Below are 22,089 nucleotides of genomic sequence, written 5' to 3'. Positions count from 1 at the left end.
AAACAGATAATTGCAGCATCCAAGAAGAAATCTTGGGAAGGCTTTGGAAACAGGTTGGAGACTATGGGTCAAGCTGTTGGAAAACCATTCTGGAGTGTAATTAGCAGTCTCCGAAAGGGTGGTAAGAAGGAAATGACAAGTATTTTGGACAGGTCAGGAAAACTGCTGGTGAATCCTGTGGATGCCTTGGGCAGATGGAGGGAATATTTTGAAGAGTTGCTCAATGTAGGTGAAAATACGATCAGTAATGTTTGAGATTTCGAGGTAGAATGGGATAGGAATGATGATGGAAATAGGATCACATTTGAGGAAGTGGAGAAAATGGTCAATAGATTGCAGTGCAGTAAAGCAGCTGGGGTGGATGAAATTAAGTCGGAACTCATCAAATACAGTGGAATGTCAGGTCTTAAATGGCTACACAGGATAATTGAAATGGCCTGGGAGTCGGGACAGGTTCCATCAGACTGGACAAATGCAGTAATCACACCAATCTTTAAACATGGAAACAGAAAAGATTGTAACAACTACAGAGGTATCTCTTTAATCAGCGTTGTGGGTAAAATCTTCTCAGGTATTGTTGAAAGGAAAGTGCGAGTATTAGTTGAGGACCAATTGGATGAAAATCAGTGTGGGTTTAGGCCTCTTAGAGGTTGTCAGGACCAGATCTTTAGCTTACGGCAAATAATGGAGAAGTGTTATGAGTGGAACAGGGAATTTTATCTATTCTTTATAGATCTAGAAAAGGCATATGACCGGGTTCCTAGGAGGAAGTTATTGTCTGTTCTACGAGATTATGGAATAGGAGGCAAACTTTTGAAAGCAATTAAAGGTCTTTACATGGATAGTCAGGCAGCAGTTGGAGTTGACAGTAAATTGAGTTCATGGTTCAGAGTAGTTTCTGGGGTAAGACAAGGCTGCAACCTGTCTCCACTGTTGTTCATATTATTTATGGATCATATGTCGAAAACAATAGACTGGCTGGGTGAGATTAAGATATGTGAACACAAAATAAGCAGTCTTGCATATGCGGATGACTTAGTTGTAATGGCAGATTCGATTGAAAGTTTGCAAAGTAATATTTCAGAGTTAGATCAGAAATGTAAGGATTATGGTATGAAGATTAGGATCTCCAAAACGAAAATAACGTCAGTAGGAAAGAAATATAAACGGATTGAGTGCCAAATAGGAGGAACAAAGTTAGAACAGGCGGACGGTTTCAAGTACTTAGGATGCATATTTTCACAGGATGGCAACATAGTGAAAGAACTGAAAGCGAGGTGTAGCAAAGCTAATGCAGTGAGCGCTCAGCTACGATCTACTCTCTACTGCAAGAAGGAAGTCAGTACCAAGACTAAGTTATCTGTGCACCGTTCAATCTTTCGACCAACTTTGTTGTATGGGAGCGAAATCTGGGTGGATTTAGGTTACCTTATCAACAATGTTGAGGTTGCGGATATGAAAGGAGCTAGGATGATTGCAGGTACTAGTAGATGGGAACAATGGCGGGAGGGTGTCCACAATGAGGAAATCAAAGAAAAACTGGGAATGAACTCTATAGATGTAGCAGTCAGGGCGAACAGGCTTAGATGGTGGGGTCATGCTACACGCATGGGAGAAGCAAGGTTACCCAAGAGACTCATGGGTTCCGCAGTAGAGGGTAGGAGGAGTCGGGGCAGACCAAGGAGAAGGTACCTGGATTCGGTTAAGAATGATTTTGAAGTAACAGGTTTAACATCATAGGGGGCACCAATGTTAGCACTGAATAGGGGATCGTGGAGGAATTTAATAAGGGGGTTATGCTCCAGACTGAACGCTGAAAGGCATAATCAGTCTTAAATGATGATGATGATGATGGTAGCCTGTCGATTCTGGTAAGAACAACCCTATCACTCAACTGTTAACAGTAACACACTCTCTGACCTACCTTCCTACTTATAACGAATCCTACTCACGTTATTCTATTTTCTACTGTTCTTGATATTACCCTTTACTCAACTGACGAGAAATCCTTGTCTTCTTTCCATTTCACTTCACTGACACCTGCTGTATCTAGACTGAACCTTTGCATTTGCCTTTTCAGATTTTCTAGCTTCCCCACCACGTTCAAGCTTCTGATAATCCGCGCCCGACTCGTAGAACGTTACCTTCTCGTTAGTTATTCAAACTTTTTCTCATGGCCACCTGTCACCTTCCTCTTGACAGTCTCCCTCAGCTTTCTCAAAATATATTTAATGAAGAGAGTTTTCACCCAAAAGGAAATAGAAGAAGGGAAGACAGTATTTCTTATAACAATCGCCATGTAATATTAAATCTGTTTAAAATAATGTCTGTTTTTGAAATACACTCCTGGAAATGGAAAAAAGAACACATTGACACTGGTGTGTCAGACCCACCATACTTGCTCCGGACACTGCGAGAGGGCTGTACAAGCAATGGTCACACGCACGGCACAGCGGACACACCAGGAACCGCGGTGTTGGCCGTCGAATGGCGCTAGCTGCGCAGCATTTGTGCACCGCCGCCGTCAGTGTCAGCCAGTTTGCCTTGGCATACGGAGCTCCATCGCAGTCTTTAACACTGGTAGCATGCCGCGACAGCGTGGACGTGAACCGTATGTGCAATTGACGGACTTTGAGCGAGGGCGTAGAGTGGGCATGCGGGAGGCCGGGTGGACGTACCGCCGAATTGCTCAACACGTGGGGCGTGAGGTCTCCACAGTACATCGATGTTGTCGCCAGTGGTCGGCGGAAGGTGCACGTGCCCGTCGACCTGGGACCGGACCGCAGCGACGCACGGATGCACGCCAAGACCGTAGGATCCTACGCAGTGCCGTAGGGGACCGCACCGCCACTTCCCAGCAAATTAGGGACACTGTTGCTCCTGGGGTATCGGCGAGGACCATTCGCAACCGTCTCCATGAAGCTGGGCTACGATCCCGCACACCGTTAGGCCGTCTTCCGCTCGCGCCCCAACATCGCGCAGCCCGCCTCCAGTGGTGTCGCGACAGGCGTGAATGGAGGGACGAATGGAGACGTGTCGTCTTCAGCGATGAGAGTCGCTTCTGCCTTGGTGCCAATGATGGTCGTATGCGTGTTTGGCGCCGTGCAGGGGAGCGCCACAATCAGGACTGCATACGACCGAGGCACACAGGGCCAACACCCGGCATCATCGTGTGGGGAGCGATCTCCTACACTGGCCGTACACCACTGGTGATCGTTGAGGGGACACTGAATAGTGCACGGTACATCCAAACCGTCATCGAACCCATCGTTCTACCATTCCTAGACCGGCAAGGGAACTTACTGTTCCAACAGGACAATGCACGTCCGCATGTATCCCGTGCCACCCAACGTGCTCTAGAAGGTGTAAGTCAACTACCCTGGCCAGCAAGATCTCCGGATCTGTCCCCCATTGAGCATGTTTGGGACTGGATGAAGCGTCGTCTCACGCGGTCTGCACGTCCAGCACGAACGCTGGTCCAACTGAGGCGCCAGGTGGAAATGGCATGGCAAGCCGTTCCACAGGACTACATCCAGCATCTCTACGATCGTCTCCATGGGAGAATAGCAGCCTGCATTGCTGCGAAAGGTGGATATACACTGTACTAGTGCCGACATTGTGCATGCTCTGCTGCCTGTGTCTATGTGCCTGTGGTTCTGTCAGTGTGATCATGTGATGTATCTGACCCCAGGAATGTGTCAATAAAGTTTCCCCTTCCTGGGACAATGAATTCACGGTGCTCTTATTTCAATTTCCAGGAGTGTAGATGAATGATAGTTACAAATCTTTCTGCTTCCAGTTGTATAACATCCCCTAGGTAGTCAACACAGCAACTAGCGATATCGGTTATAAATCTGAGGAACTTCTTACATATAAATTAATAAGAGAGTGTGGATATGTGAGTCAGTCTTTGCGAGGTTTTCGAAATCAGAGTTAATATGTATTATTTCTCTTTCGTAAAAGTATTTATGAAGCCTCAGTATACAGAAGGATCATTCAGTCGACATTACAATTTTTTTTCTTTTTGGTAAAATTTTCGACGTCACCTGAAGACGTGTAGCTAATGTAGAAAACCCTGCAAGAGATTTGAGTGCGTCGCAGTTTTCCCCTTCAGTCCCAACGAAATAGTATCACACAAATTCCATCCTTCGTTGACATTCCTGAATGGTGAGTACTGCTTCCTTAGCACAGAATCAGAAGTAAACCAAGGGCCTGCAGCTCCTTCTAATCCTCCAACAAATTCGGAAAGTCAGAGATCTGCAACATCATCGTCTTCATTTCCTTTATTTTTGTCATCCCCAACCAAAACCATGTGCGAGGAGAGAGGAAAATTCAGCTTACCATGTTTCACCAGTTTATCTTAGTCTTATAAAACGCAAGAGAAGACACTGTGAAAACTCCAAGGAAAGAAGGTCAAGGATTACAGAAAAGCAATGGATATACAAGAGAACCTTCAAATCCAGAAGATGATTCATCTTTATCAGCATCTTGAGATGAGTCAGAAGAATGAAACATAGCTTGTAGTTTCTGCAATGTTAAGTATAAGTAGATACGTGAAGAAAGAGGAATGGATCTGGCGTGATAAGTGCAATTTTGGTTCCACGAAATTTGTGAGGGGGCTCCTGGTCGTACCATTTCCGCTGTGGAAAATGCCTGTTGCAAGTATTGGAACAGTTAAAAAGTGTAATCTTTCATAATGCGTAAAATCTTATGACACTTTAAAATTATTCACGTAGCCCCATTTACGATTTAGAGAGCCCTACAAATTTTTGATTTTTCTGTTGTTTCAACATTTTAAATTTTGCTATCGACAATGAAGAAGTATAGATCTTCAAGAAATGTGCTTTTATCATACAAAACGTATAACCATTATCTGTTCACCATTTAGCTCCACCTTACGCTATGGTATCAGCAACAACAACGAAAATTTCATTTTGAATATTGCGCGAACAAATGAGTTAAAACTGCTAATACTTTCATTTGGAACGGCTTAAATGATGGTTTAATCCCGGAGATCCGTTAATAACACTAGGCACTTCACAGATTTTAATTACACGATCGGTAAGTATCAAAACCTGTCCCAAGGGTTTCAATTAATATGGGAGCATTCAAAATAATCAAAGAGATGTATGTCTGGCAGGAGGGTAAGGTGAAAGGTGGTGTGAGCCACTTTTTTTGAGTGCATAAAATGAATATTTCGACCATGTCTGCACCGATTTAAAAAGAATTTAACTGATTCTGTGAACCGAAATTTTTCTGTAGATGCGGTGTGGGCCCTTCAGTTCATGCCAGGGCGTATACAACAGTCAAAGCTGTGGGTCGAAGCCAGATCGCAGTCGAAGGCGAAGGTGAAGGTGAAAAAAGTTTCATCTGCTTGCAAGGTTGTGAAATTTGTGATGAGGCATAAAATTGCAAAAAGAAACCTAATACTTCTCCTATGTCCACATCTGTACATTTTACCCCGTGAAATTGATTGATTTGAGGTAAAACTGTGGAGTCATTGACCGTATTTGCCGTATATGTCGCCCTCTGATTTCCGCTATTCCAACATCTGAAGACATTAGAGACTTGAAAATGTTCTGTGTTTAATGAAAATATAGATATCTGCATAGACAAATAGTTTGTAGAACTTCCGGAATCAAGCTTCAAGGAATCTACGAGTATTTACTGGGAGAAAAGTAAAACCCGGGGCAAAGTGAGTAAACCTAAGATGGAGGATGTATAAAAATAAATTCTGTTTAACCTACGAAACTCATTCATTCACTGTTCTTACTTCCGTAATATATAACGAATATGTTAGACCAATGCAAGCCTACCTCGTGGCGGCCACGAGGGAAGTACCATAGTTTTACTTTGCTCTCTTGCAATCGCTTCTTAGACTATGGAAGCTGTACGTTTGTCCCCTATGGCAGAGCAGAGGAGGTTGCATAATTTACAGTCCTGTGTCGTGTATGTAAGGAAACTTCATAGTGAATTTGATTTTTAACACAGACGTAATAGCAGATGAAGCTGTGGGTTAGCGCAGAAGAAGGAATCGCTTACAGCCATACTGATGAATGTGTCATAGATGTTGAATATATCATGGACATCTGGACATGCTGCATTAGCGCATCACGACTTGGGTCTGCATTTAATTTCGTCCTCATATGAGTACTGGTGTCACAGCCACTGTGCTAATGTCTTACTGTTATTGTTGTCTTCCCCCTGAAGACTGGCCAGATGCACCTCTCCGAGTTATCCAACGAAACCCTCTTCATCTCCGAGTAGCTAATGCAACTTGCATCCATCTGAACCTGGCTACTTTTACCCCACTCCCATACTTCCCCCCATTACCAAATCAGCGATTACCTCACGCCTCCGGATACGTTCTAATAAACGATCTCTTCTTTTAGTATAGTTGGAACATAACTTTCTCTTTCGCATACTCGATTCAGTACTTTTTCATTGGTTATTCGATCTACCCATCTAATAATCAACATTCTTCTACAGCACTGCTTATTGTCCAAGTTTCACTTCCGTACAAGGCAACAATCTAGAGAAATACCTTCAGCATTGCTGTTTCTCAAAAATGCTTTTTTGTGTGTAGCCAATTTTCATTTTACTGCCTGTCTTCTTTAGGCGTGTGTTATTTAATTTCCTGTATAGTAAAACTGATCTACTAATTTCAGTGTCAAATCTCCTAGTCTATTCCCCGAGGTCGGTGTCTACTAATTTTTCCATTCTACACATAATTTGTGTTAGTAAATTGCAAAGCATTAGCTGGGGTGACATGTAAGATGGTGAAGGAACGTTGTCAATAGGAGTACAAGAAGCAGTAGCGTCGCTCATTTATTACCATGACGGATAATCTGAAAGAAACTGTCAACCAACATTTCTGGCAGTTTTAAGTCATTTTTAAGCATTATAGGTGCCAAGCGGCTCAGTATGACGCCACAAAAGTTTTTAAGTATTGTTATCGCTAATAAGTTCAATCACTCAGACCAGGTACACTATGTGATCAAAAATATCCGGACACCTGGCTGAAAATGACTTATAAGTTCGTGGCGCCCTCCATCGGTAATGCTGGAATTCAATACGGTTTTGGCCCACCCTTGGCCTTGAGAAAAGCTTCCACTCTCCCAGGCATACGTTCAATCAGGTGCTGGAAAGTTTCTTGGGAGAATGGCCGGCGATTCTTCACGGAGTGCTGCACTGAGGAGAGGTATCGATGTCAGTCCATGAGGCCAGCCACGAAGTCGGCGTTCCAAAACATCCCAAAGGTGTTCTATAGGATTCAGGTCAGGACTCTGTGCAGGCCATTCTATTACAGGGACGTTATTTTCGTGTAACCACTCCGCCACAGGCCGTACACTATGAACAGGTGCTCGATCGTGTTGAAAGATGCAATCGCCATCCCCGAATTGCTCTTCAACAGTGGGAAGCAAGAAGGTACTGTGATAGTCCACGCAAAACTACAAGGGGTGCAAGCCCCCTCAATGAAAACACGACCACGCCGTAACACCATCGCCTGCTAATTTTTCTCGACTGTTCAATCGTCCAATGTTTACGCTCATTACACCAAGCAAGGCGTTGTTTGCATTTACCGGCGTGATGTGTGGGTTATGAGAAGTCGCTCGACCACGAAATCCAAGTTTTCTCATCTCCTACCTAATTGTCACAGTTCGTTCAGTGGTTCCTGATGCAGTTTGGAATTTCTTTTTGATGGTCTGTACAGATGTCTGCCTATTACACATTACGACCGTCTTCAACTGCGGCGGTCTCTGTCAGTCAACAGACGAGATCAGCCTGTACGCTTTTGTGCTGTACGTGTCCCTTCGCGTTTCCACTTCAGAAAGAATGGACCTAGGGATGTTTAGGTGTGTGGAAATCTCACGTGGAGACGCATGAAACACAATCACCTTACCGTGAGTTCCGCGGAACACCCTATTCTGCTCTCTCACGATGTCTAAGGACTACTGAGGTCGCTGATACGGAGTACCTGGCAGTTGGTGGCAGCACAATGCACCTTATATGAAAAACGTATGTTTTTGGGGGTGTCCGGGTACTTTTGATCACATAGTGTAACATCAAATTCGATGAGTAGACCTCATTCCAGACGTTTCCCATTCAGGAGTAGGAGAGTTGTTGCATGCTATCGAATCCTTTATCTCGCTATCGGTAACTGGGAATGACATAAACTAGACCCAAAGTGACATAAATCAGAAGGCTTCAAGATATAGTGGTGGTGATGTTGCATAAATCGTTCCTGTTTTATTCATTACCATCAAGATTCCCATCTGGTTCTTTCTAGAAAATGCAACTGTGTAACTGTAAATTTGATATTAGTATATTAACATTGGAAGTAATTGTGCTCCATTATACACTACAAAGCGGCTTTTATACGCTATAAAATCATAAGGCATGATAATGAATTATTGAAATTTCAAAATTCATAAAAATATTACTTAACAAACGTACACTAAAATATTTGTAGGACAATAAAATGCCATCAGAATATTGAAAATCGAACTCTGTAATTATTACGAGGGCGTGCTGAAAAATAATTTTCCTGAATTTTTTAAATATAACAAATTTTATTAACATTCTGCATCGTTATTCTTCATGTCTACGTATGTATTTCTCAACATACTCATCCAGGCAGTGAACACATTTTTTCCCAACGAGAGACTAGTTTGCTGATATTAAAATGTTTGGCTTAATTGATGGAGCCACAACTTCATCTCCACCTCACTGCATCACCGTTGTCAAACTGAAATACTCGAAGGGTTTAAGTTTTAAAAACAGATGAAAATCTCTTAGCGTCAAGTCAAGACTGTGTGGCTCAGGGACAGAAAAGAATTTAGCTCGTGAGCCATGCCCTGGCACGACAGCCTAGTGCTCAGCCTCGATGCACACTTCCCCGCAGCCTGGTCGCACTGTTCGAGCATTAGAAGGGAGAGCGGGGCAAGCTGCGAATGTGCCACATTTAGATAGCAGTGCAATCGTACTGCGTGGGACTTAGTTTTATATTTCACATTTCTGAACAACATTGATAACAAATTAAACAAAACTTCAGCATTATTTAATTATTTTTGGCGCACCGAACACATAATTTGTTTATCTGGTACAAATTGTCGGCGTACGGACAGATGCAGACAGTTTCAGAAATGGTTCAAATTGTTCTAAGCACCATGGTACCTAACATCTGAGTTCATCAGTCCCCTAGACTTAGAACCACTTAAACGTAACTAACCTAAGGACATCACACACGTCCATGCCCTAGGCAGGATTCGAACCTGCGACCGTAGCAGCAGTGCGGTTCCACGCTGAAGCACCTAAAACCGCTCGGTCACAGCGGCGGGCCAGACAGTTTCACTCAGGTTGCTTTATAATCGAGACTTCTTTAGTTTGCTACACAAAGAAAAGGTATTTCACATAAATACATCAATGAAAATATTTTGGCACTTTCGCTACGCCATCATGGAGACATAGAAACTCTACCCGAGGGAAGCAATGTAGACGTCCTGGACAGTTTTAACGTAAAAGTATTTGTCATTAAAATGGGAATTACCATGCAGGTTAATCAGTTTCATCTGGACATTCATAGGGGCGCTTTAAAATGAAACATCAAACAGTCTAGAAAGCGGAGTAAAATTGACAGCTTTTAGGAAATGATCCTTGTAATTCATTGGAGGTCATACTGAACTCTTAAGACCTGAGTTTTCTTAAACGGCAGTGACTTTAGGGAACAAGACTATGTTTGTCAAAATGCGTCCCTTCCAAAAAACGGTTTTCTTTTTAAATACACTCCATAAAATCAGAAAGAAGTTATTTGTCAACTGACACTGTGCAGTGAAGTCCACTTAAAATGTGAGGTCTGCAGTCCATGCCGAATGTTCTTCTTGAAGTACAGCACAATGAATCCAGGTTGTCGATCGCTGTAATTTTTTGCTCTTTCATCGTCAACCAAATCTTTAAATGCTTTCTGCATGGTGTATTGTGTGTTTATTGAACCAGGGACCTATAAATGACGAAGGGGCTTCGTCCCGCCGTAACTCTCAGTAGTTCACAACCCCACAACAGACCACAGCAGTTCATCCACTCCCCCGCCTCCTCCCCTCCACTCCGAACCCAGGGTTATTGTGCGATTCGCCCCCGCCACCACCACCAGGAACGTCTCATACCAGAGGAACGTAACCCCAGATGTTTGCGTGGTAAAGTAATGATGGTGCACGCGTACGTGGAGACAGTGTTTGCGCAGCAGTCGCCGTCATAGTGTAACTGAGCCGGAATAAGGGGAACCAGCCTGCTTTGCCGAGGCAGATGGAAAACCGCCTTAAAAACCATCCACAGGGTGGCTGGCACACCGACCTCGATACTAATCCGCCAGGCGGATTGGTGCGAGGGACTGGCACGCCTTCTCGCTCGGGAAGCAGCACGTTTGACCGCGCAGCTAGCCGGGAGGGCTTCTGCATGGTACTATAATATCATTTCTTAAGGTATCAGATAGATTATACAATGGTAAGACAGAGATTCAGGAACCAGATTTTAAATTGTAAGACATTTCCAGGGGCAGATGTGGACTCTGACCACAATCTATTGGTTATGAACTGTAGATTAAAACCGAATAAACTGCAAAAAGGTGGGAATTTAAGGAGATGGGATCTGGAAAAACTGAAAGAACCAGAGGTTGTACAGAGTATCAAGGAGAGCATAAGAGAACAATTGACAGGAATGGGGGAAAGAAATACAGTAGAATGGGTAGCTTTGAGGAAGACAGCAGAGGATCAAGTAGGTAAAAAGACGAGCGCTAGTAGAAATCCTTGGTTAACAGAAGAGATACTGAATTTAATTGATGAAAGGAGAAAATACATAAATGCAGTAAGTGAAGCATGCAAAAAGGAATACAAATGTCTCAAAAATGAGATCGACAGGAAGTGCAAAATGGCTAAGCAGGGATGGCTAGAGGACAAAATGTAAGGAAGTAGAGGCTTATCTCACGAGGGGTAAGATAGACATTGCCTACAGGAAAATTAAAGAGACCTTTGGAGAAAAGAGAACCACTTGCATGAATATCAAGAGCTCAGATGGAAACCCAGTTCTAAGCAAAGAAGGGAAAGCAGAAAGGTGGAAGGAGTATATAGAGGGTCTATACAGGGGCGATTTTCTTGAGGACAATGTTATGGAAATGGAAGAGGAAGTAGATGAAGATGAAATGGGAGATATGATACTGCTTTAAGAGTTTGACAGAGCACTGAAAGACCTAAGTCGAAACAAGGCCCCGGGAGTAGACAACATTCCATTAAAACTACTGACAGCCTTGGGAAAGCCAGGCCTAACAAAACTCTACCATCTGGTGAGCAAGATGTATGAGACGGGAGAAATTCCCTCAGACTTCAAGCAGAATATAATAATTCCAATCCTAAAGAAAGCAGGCGTTGACAGATGTGAAAATTACCGAACTATCAGTTTAATAAGTCACAGCTGCGAAATACTAACGCGACTTCTTTACAGACAAATGGAAAAACTGGTAGAAGATGACCTCGGGAAGATCAGTTTGGATTCCATAGAAATGTTGGAACACGTGAGGCAATACTGACCCTACGACTTACCTTAGAAGAAAGATTAAGGAAAGGCAAACCTACGTTTCTATCATTTATAGACTTAGAGAAAGCTTTTGACAATGTTGACTGGAATAGTCTATTTCAAATTCTGAAGGTGGCAGGGGTAAAATACAGGGAGCGAAAGGCTATTTACAGTTTGTTCAGAAACCAGATGGTAGTTATAAGAGTCGAGGGACATGAACGGGAAGCAGTGGTTGGGAAGGGAGTGCACAGGGTTGTAGCCTCTCCCCAATGCTATTCAATCTGTATATTGAGCAAGCAGTAAAGGAAACAAAAGAAAAGTTCGGAGTAGGTATTAAAATCCATGGAGAAGAAATAAAAACTTCGAGGTTCACCGATGACATTGCAATTATGTCAGTGACAGCAAAGGACTTGGAAGAGCAATTGAACGGAATGGACAGTGTCTTGAAAGGAGGGTATAAGATGAACATCAACAAAAGCAAAACGAGGATAATGGAATGTACGTGGTGCATTCAAGTTCTAAGGCCTCTAATTTTTTTTCTTGGGACTGGAAAGAGATAGAAACATGCGCATTGTTTTAAAATGCGGCCGCGTTCATTGTCAATACGTCCCAGAGATGGCAGCACCGTACGGCAGATGGAATTATACCGCCATCGGCGAGAATGAGAACTGTTTTAAATACTTAAAATGGCGACGTTTTCCTTACTTGAACAGCGTGCAATCATTCGTTTTCTGAATTTGCGTGGTGCGAAACTAATTGAAATTCATCGACAGTTGAAGGAGACATGTGGTGATGGAGTTATGGATGTGTCGAAAGTGCGTCCGTGGGTGCGACAGTTTAATGATGGCAGAACATCGTGTGACAACAAACCGAAACAACCTCGGGCTCGCACAAGCCGGTCTGACGACATGATTGAGAAAGTGGAGAGAACTGTTTTGGGGGATCGCCGAATGACTGTTGAACAGATCACCTCCAGAGTTGGCATTTCTGTGGGTTCTGTGCACACAATCCTGCATGACGACCTGAAAATGCGAAAAGTGTCATCCAGGTGGGTGCCACGAATGCTGACAGACGACCACATGGCTGCCCGTGTGGCATGTTGCCAAGCAATGGTGACACGCAACGACAGCATGAATGCGACTTTCTTTTCGTCAGTTGTGACAATGGATAAGACGTGGATGCCATTTTTCAATCCAGAAACAAAGCGCCAGTCAGCTCAATGGAAGCACACAGATTCACCGCCACCAAAAATATTTCGGGTAACTGCCAGTGCTAAAAAAATGATGGTGTCCATGTTCTGGGACAGCGAGGGCGTAATCCTTACCCATTGCGTTCCAAAGGGCACTACGGAAACAGGTGCATCCTACGAAAATGTTTTGAAGAACAAATTCCTACCTGCACTGCAACAAAAACGTCCGGGAAGGGCTGCGCGTGTGCTGTTTCACCAAGACAACGCACTCTCACATCGAGCTTACGTTACGCAGCGGTTTCTTCGTGATAACAACTTTGAAGTGATTCCTCATGCTCCCTACTCACCTGACCTGGCTCCTAGTGACTTTTGGCTTTTTCCAACAATGAAAGACACTCTCCGTGGCCGCTCATTCAGCAGCCGTGCTGCTATTGCCTCAGCGATTTTCCAGTGGTCAAAACAGACTCCTAAAGAAGCCTTCGCCGCTGCCATGGAATCATGGCATCAGCGTTGTGAAAAATGTGTACGTCTGCAGGGCGATTACGTCGAGAAGTAACGCCAGTTTTATCGATTTCGGGTGAGTAGTTAATTAGAAAAAAAAATCGGAGGCCTTAGAACTTGAATGCACCTCGTAGTCGAATTAAATCGGGTGATGCTGAAGGAATTAGATTAGGAAATGAGACACTTAAAGTAGTAAAGGAGTTTTGCTATTTGGGGAGCAAAATAACTGACGATGGTCGAAGTAGAGAGGATATAAAATGTAGACTGGCAATGGCAAGGAAAGCGTTTCTAAAGAAGAGAAATTTGTTAACATCGAGTATTGATTTTTCTGAAAGTATTTGTATGGAGTGTAGCCATGTATGGAAGTGAAACATGGACGATAAATAGTTTGGACAAGAAGAGAATAGAAGCTTTCGAAAGATGGTGCTACAGAAGAATCCTGAAGATTAGATGGGTAGATCACATAACTAATGAGGGGGTATTGAATAGAATTGGGGAGAAGAGGAGTTTGTGGCACAATTTGACTAGAAGAAGGGATCGGTTGGTAGGACATGTTCTGAGGCATCAAGGGATCACCAATTTGGTACTGGAGGGCAGCGTGGAGGGTAAAAATCGTAGAGGGAGACCAAGAGATGAATACACTAAGCAGATTCAGAAGGATGTAGGCTGCAGTAGGTACTGGGAGATGAAGAAACTTGCACAGGATAGAGTAGCATGGAGAACTGCATCAAACCAGTCTCAGGACTGAAGACCACAACAACAACAACAATATATTTGCAGCACAAGTCGCTTACGCGACTGCATAATATATACTGAGATTTCGCATTTCTGTATTATGTCATTCCCATTTCTTTTTAATGACTTGTGATGGTAGCTCTATAGACTGTCCCTTTTTGTGTAAGTAGCCTATGAACCTGTGAACGTCCTTCATGCCACGAAGAGATAGCGAAGGCTAAATAGCGCTGACACTACTATTCTGCCAAACTGAAGAGAGTTGCGCCAACAAAAAATTGCTACACAGCAATACCAAATGAAATGTCTCACTGTATATCGTACTTACGGAAAGAGAGGAGTAAAGCCGAAGTAGACCGAGTCTTGTCCCATACGCGGCCCACACGCACAGCCCGTGTGAAATCTAGCGTGCTGTGGCCATCTGTGGTGTGGAGGATGATCGATGACAGGGAACCAAAGGTGTCGGATTGTTGCAGACGTCGCAGCGCTAGTTTGTGGTCCGGAATTGAAGGAGGTGGTGCTCCAGGAGTGGTAGAGCTCATCGATTTCGAAACTCGATTTATCACACTGTTCCTACTCATCGACGTAGTTACGTTACACACAGCCATCTTACATGCTGCAATTCCGAGCCCTATAGCAGTAGAGGGTTGCAACTTGCGTCAGCGAAGCAGGAAAGCCGAGCAAGTAAAATACCTACATCGATGTTAGGATCAGAAAAAAAAATCTGGAGGCATTACTTTTCAGTAAGCCCCCACGATTTTAAAATTCGGCCAGTCATTCTCTCATTATCAAGAATGGCAACAGAGAAAACCACACAAAACCCAAGATGTATAAAATTGTACAGAAAATAAATTCAGTTAGTTAGTTACATGATCCCCAGATCATGTGAACGATTCTTTTATCGAAACGATGTGGAACTATTTAGTTTACAGGATGTGTATACGTGATTAGTGTTGATAATGTTAACAAAGAAGTTATTTTAATAGTTTTACTCATGCATCTTAAAAAAAAGTTTTCTTTTCATTAGCTACCAACGTTTAAACAGAAATTCGTCAATGAAATAGGAGTTGGCCAGGAGAAATGATTTTAAGTTAGATCTAAAACTTACTTGCTACTTCTCATTTTATGGTATTGTTGCTGTACATTAAATTTCATTCTGAGCCACTTACAGCCTTAATAATGGTTACTAGAGGTCATTTTTCCCTTTGGTGTTGTAGGCATGGACATCGCTGTTCTGCTAACATTGAGATGGATTATTTATGATGAATTTCATTAGCGAATGTATGTATGATGGTTATTTAAGAATCCCTTGCTCTTCGTAAAAAATACTAATTCTGCTTGTTGGCTATTAAGTGGAACGTCCTTCACATTTATAAGGAATAAGAATGGACCCAAAACAGAACTCTGTGAGACTCCGTTTGTGATTTCTCCCCAGTCACTAAAATTTTCCACCTTACCAACAATTGTTTGAATTATTCGTCACAACTTTTTACGTTCTGTTTGCCAAGTATGATTCAAATAAGCTGTGTGTAAAACCATCACTTCCACAAAACGTCAGTGATTCTGAAAGAGTAATATGATCCACACAATCAAACGTCTTGGAAAGACAGCAAAAAATACGATCCGGCGATATTTTATTGTTTAAGGCTTGCGCTATTTGACGAGTGAATGTATAAATGGTTTTCTCAGTCGAGCAACCCTCCTGGGATTCAAACTGGGATAAGCTAAGTAAATTATTTCCAGTTGAGTGTGAGATTACTCTTGAGTATATTACTTTTCCGAATATTTTGGAAAAACATGTTCAGTACGGAAACTGGTCGATAACCGTTAGAGTCTTTTTACCTCCTTATGAAGAGGTTTAACAGCTGCATACTTAACCTGTTTGGAAAAATAACCCGTGCCAGTAACGCATTACGTATTTCAATGAAGAAAAGGCTTTCTGGACTTCTGTTTCAAACTCCATCATCACCACAGAGAGTTTTGGGTTTTATAATTTTTATAATTATATTAATTTCAGTGAAGAATGTTGGTGATACTTCTCTTTGATTATAATTTAGTAGAATGACATTTCGATATATTCTCTTGATTCCTCAAATGAAGCGTTTAATCCTATTTTTGCTGATGCATTTATAAAGGGATTGTTAAAAGCACTGGCAACTTGTGAATTGTCAGACATAACATTTTTATTTGTTTTAATTGTTATTGTAGCTTTTACACTGACTGGCTGTCCTGTCATCTATTTGACAACATCCAATATAGTTTTAATCTTAATTAGTTCTGTCAGGACATGCATGCTTGTGGGTAATTTACTGAATACTCTTAAAATGTTACAGCGGTTTTAATAGTATGTAAGTGCTGTCGGATGTTAACTTACGCCGGCCATTATATAAGTTTCCCTCTTTCTCTTACATGAGATTTTAATTCTCTTAGTTACCCACAGCATTCTCTCTTTTTTTAATGGATCTTCTGACAACTTTTTAGGACAGTACCTTTTAAATGTAGACAAGAATTTACTATGAAATATACTGAGTTTGACCATAGCATCTCTTTCTATATTGCCTCAACCCCTACCACCTCTTTGAATTCACTCTTAAAACGATGTATCCCGCTCTAATTAAAGAGCCTCAATGTTTTATATTAACGCGCGGCAGAGCTTTTAGTTGCCGCATTGTTTATTTCAGTTGATTGTGCATAATGATCAGATAATATATTAACAGTGGGGTATATATTAATTGCTTCAGCCTGAACACTATCTATAAAAAAATTTTATCAGTCAGTGTTCTACTACCTTGCCGCACACTGGTTGGCAAACTGACTACTGAAATTAGATTGAAACACTAAGTAATGATTCTAGTCCATTTGTCTTGGCCGTATCATTTAAGAAATCTCCACTGATATCTCCACAAACTACTAACTGTCTAACAGAAAAACTGATGAATACGACATATACTAAAATTTAGTATTTTTAATGTGTACAAACAAGGAATTTATGCAGCCAACTGTAAAACAAAATTATAAATGCTAACTTAATTTTCAATGCACAAGCAAAAGTTATATTTGTTTTGCATATTTGGCTCTGTCAGTGTCTATCAAACTACCAGCTTTTATTGTTAAGTCTAAATGAAATGCCGTGTGGCTAGGGTCTCCCGTCGGGTAGACGGTTCGCCTGGTAGAAGTCTTTCGAGTTGACGCCACTTCGGTGACTTGCGTGTCGATGGGTGTGAAAGGTGATATAAGGAAAACACAACACCCAGTGCCTGAGCGGAGAAAATCTCTGACCCAGCCGGGAATCGAACCCAGGCAATTAGGTATGACATTCCGTCGCATTGACCACTCAGCTACCAGTCTAAATGAATCTGCAGTAGTATATCTTAAGAGGTTGTTCATTAAGGATTATTTTCCAGTCTTAACCACCGGAGCTTCCTACGTGCTAGTGTGTATTTAGCTATATCACCTATGGGTAAATTTCTGTAAAGTGTACTGCAGATGTAATTTTCGCAAAGTGATTTCCTCGGTCCCTGGTGTACAGCAGCGTATGACAGTATAACCAAGGAAAATAAAGAAGTCTGTGTGACGCACGCGGTATTAAACGACGTAACTGTGAATTTCCAGCAGATGGGATGCGCAAACCATCGTGAAAACGCAAATTAGCACTCGATGGTAGAGTAATTAACCACACGCATTAAATCAGTTAGTTAACAGGTCACTCTCTTCCATCGAGTTTCGCTCTTAACAACCTCTGTGTGCTGATTTGTGTTGCTGTGTACAGGATGTAACAAAAATGTGAGTCACAAATTGCAGGACACTTTGCTCACACGTAGGCGCAGAGATTGTGCTATATGAACATGGGTCTGGGTTTCCTTGTTACAACTCATTTTCTACAACTAATTAATCACGGGAAACACACAAGAACAGAACGTTAGGATCATGGAGGACATGCACTCTAGTTACGCTGCGCACAGCCAGTGTTTTATTTACATGTCCTAGTTGCTTTGCCACGTACGTCATTGCTTGTTTTCATGTAACATCACCTGTTCCAGCGATCAGTACGACCGTTGCAAGCACACTGGTTGCTACTTGGAGTTGATCACAGACTTGGGTCTTGCGATGGCTGTGTAGACAAATGCAGAGATAGTAGATGCCCATTTGATGTCTGGATTAGCTAACGGCAATGGCGTTCAAGCTCAGCTTTTGTACCGGAAGACATTTCCAGAACGAAGGTACTCTGACAGGAAACGTTTGAGGCCATTGATCGTCGTCTTAGGGAACATGGGGCATTTAAGCCAGAGGGGGGCCAAGAAGGGCAAGAATAACGCAACGGAAGGCGGCAATTCTTCACGCGCTATACGAGGAACCTAGTGTCAGTACTAGACGTGTAGCTGCAACACTGAATGTGGACCACATGACTGGCGAGTGTTACATGAGGACCAGCTGTATCCATATCAAGCTCTTGTGAGTGGAACCCCAGTAAAAGATGTTTAGAGTCTCAGTGACCGTATTATGGAGGGCTGCGAAACCATACGCAATACACCATGTATTCATCAGAGCATCTGAGATTCACCATGACGGTGGGTTAATGCACCCCCACGGAGGGCATATTGAAAATGTCCTGTGAGAAACAGTTGCATGTGCTATGCTGGTGTGTTCTGCTCGTGAGTTGGAAAAAATGAGTTGTAACATGGAGAAAAGGTGTATCCAGACCCATGTTCATATAACATAATTTCTTCGTTTACGGTTGAGGAATGTCTCCTGCAGCTTGTGCCGTGCATTTTAATTACGTCCTGTATGCATGGTGAACTGCTGATTGTACGGTGCAAAGTCTTAACACATTCATTGTAGTAAACATATAACGGTGGAATTACAAAACGCTGGCGTTCAAGTCTTGTACATGTACCAGCAGCTCAATTGTAACACTAACTCCATGAAGCCATGACATTTATTTTCCCATTTTCATGTAATTGGTAAGTATACGAGCAGTCCAGAATGTGGAAACAATTACACTACTGGCCATTAAAATTGCTACACCACGAAGATGACGTGCTACAGACGCGAAATTTAACCGACAGGAAGAAGATACTGTGATATGCAAATGATTAGCTTTCCAGAGCATTCACACAAGGTTGGCGCCGGTGGCGACACCTACGACGTGCTGACATGAGGAAAGATTCCAACCGATTTCTCATACACAAACACTAGCTGACCTGCGTTGCCTGGTGAAACGTTGTTCTGATGACTCGTGTAAGGAGGAGAAATGCCTACCATCACGTCTCTGACATTGATAAACGTCGGATTGTAGCCTATCGCGATTGCGGTTTATCGTATCGCGACAATGCTGCTAGCGTTGGTCTATATCCAATGACTGTTAGCAAAATATGGAACCGGTGGGTTCAGGAGGGTAATACGGAACGCCGTGCTGGATCCCAACGGCCTCGTATCACTATCAGTCGAGATGACAGGCATCTTACCCGCATGGCTGTAAGGGATAGTGCAGCCACGTCTCGATCCCTGAGTCAACAGATGGGGACGTTTGCAAGACAACAACCATGTGCACGAACAGTTCGACGACGTTTGCACCAGCATCGACTATCAGCTCGGAGACTATGGCTGCGGTTACCCTTCACGCTGCATCACAGACAGGAGCGCCTGCAATGGTGTACTCAGCGACGAACCTGGGTGCACGAATGGCAAAATGTCATTTTTTTGGATGAATCCAGGTTCTGTTTACAGCATCTTAATGGTCGCGTCCATGTTTGGCGACATCGCGGTGAACGCACATTGGAAGCGTGTATTGATTACACGTCTCGGTCACCTCTTTTTCGCATTGACGGCACTTTGAATAGTGGACGATACATTTCAGATGTGTTACGACCCGTGGCTCTACCATTAGTTCGATCCCTGCAAAACCCTACATTTCAGCAGGATAATGCACGACCGCATGTTGCAGGTCCTGTACGGGCTTTTCTGGATAGAGAAAATGTTCGACTGCTGCCCTGGCCAGCACATTCGCCAGATCTTTCACCAATCGAAAACGTGTGGTAAATGGCGGCCGAGCAACTCGCTCGTCACAATACGCCAGCCACTACTCTTGATGAACTGTAGTATCGTGTTGAAGCTGCATGGGCAGTTGTACCTGTACAAGCCATCCAAGCTCTGTTTGACTCAATGCCCAGGCGTATCAAGGCCGTTATTATGGCCAGAGGTGGTTGTTCTGGGTACTGATTTCTCAAGATATATGCACCCAAATTGCGTGAAAATGTAATCACATGTCAGTTCTAGTATAATACATTTGTCCAATGAATACTCATTTATCATCTGCATGTCTTCTTGGTGTAGCAATTTTAATGGCCAGTAGTGTACCTTGTGATATTTACTATCCCATGTTTATAAACGGTAAAACCAAGCAGTGTTTAAAACAACGGAAAGCGTTTTAGGGTACATGGATGGTACAAAGTGAAATACTTGCACTTGAAACCTACATCCTCAATTATTTGTAGGTAAATATTTAAAAAGTTCTCATATTGTGTTGTATTTAAATACTGTTGTTGGTGTTCACTTTCATTGATTGCCTACGTGGCAACTATGTAATACACGTCGTATGTGGTAGTGTTGTGTTTTACTGTTCGTGGTTTTAAATAGTTGACTCTTTTTGGTAGACGACTTAAAAAGGTAATAATTTTATTGTCAACTTTCACGGTTTCACACTTAATGATCTTTATGTGCCAATATGGCATACTGTTTTGTAGTACGCGCCGTATGTGGCGCTGCTATGTGCTACTAGTCCGTGATATTAAGTATCTGTCTCTTTTTGTTAAATATGTTAAAAAGTATTAATTTTATTGTGGAATTGTACGGTTAATGTACGAACTGTTGTATTCTTGATGGCTGGAGAACATTTTAATGAATGAAAAGGCTTCCTATATCCTGGTAGGCGCCCCCCTTGATGACGTTTCCTTACGACAGAGGAAGGCGTAATCTGCCAGTTATCTGTATGCAGTCTAAATGTACGAAACACATTTTTTATTTTGATATTTTCGGAAATGCCATTTTCGACTTTGTTATGTAAGTTTAAAACGATACGTTCCGTATGTCTGGCATATGCTTAAGAATTTGGTAATAACTGTATCATGCATGAGTGTAAATTTGGTTTTCTGCCCTGTAGGTCGATTTGAAAATGAGTCTCGGCCCGAAACTACTCGTCGAATGGAAAATACAATATTAGCGACTGGTTTTTCGTCCTATTGACTTGCACTTACAACTTGCGTCATCAATTATTTGTTGGCTTTATTCCAATCTCTGTATTCCCACGCAGTTTCTGCCCTCTACAGCTCCCTCTATTACCATGGAAGTTATTCCCTGATGTCTTAAAACATATCCAGTTATCCCGTCCCTCACTTTTGTCAGTAGCTTCTATAAGCTTCTTTCTCCGACTATTATGCGAAAATCCTCCTCACTCCTTACCTTAACAGTCCACCTAATTTTCAACAATCTTTTGTAGCACCACATTTGAAGTGCTTCGATTGTTTTGTGTTCCGTTTTCGCCATACTCCATGATTCACTACCACCCAATGCTATGCTCCAGATATACATCCTTAGAAATTTATTCCTCAAATTGTGGCCTATGTTTGATACTAGTAGACCTCTCTCGGCAGGAATGCGCTTATCGCCTGTACTCGTACTAGTCTGTCTCGTATGTCCTTAATCCGTCCGTCATGGGATGAATTCCTTAACGTTGCCTATTCGTGATCATCATTTTTTATGTTAAATTTCTCACTGTCCCCATATGTACTAATTCTCTTTGCTTTCGTCTTTTTTCGATTTACTCTCAATCCATGTTCTGTACTCAATAGACTATTCATTCCATTCAGCAGAACCTGCAGTTCTTCTTCACCCTTATTGGCGATAGCAATGCCATCAGCGAATACTATTATTGATGTCCTTTCACCCTGAATTCCAATCCGACTCTTGAACCTTCCCATAGCTGCTTCTTCGATGTATAAATTGAACGGTAGTGCCGAAAGACTGTATCACTGTCCTACGTTCTTGTTAATCCGAGCACTTCGTTCTTAGCACGTCAGTCTTAACGTTCCCACTTGATTCTTGTA

The sequence above is a fragment of the Schistocerca serialis genome, chromosome 1, assembly GCF_023864345.2.
Source record: "Schistocerca serialis cubense isolate TAMUIC-IGC-003099 chromosome 1, iqSchSeri2.2, whole genome shotgun sequence".
NCBI lineage: Eukaryota > Metazoa > Arthropoda > Insecta > Orthoptera > Acrididae > Schistocerca > Schistocerca serialis.
Note: the sequence above shows the minus strand (reverse complement) of the source record.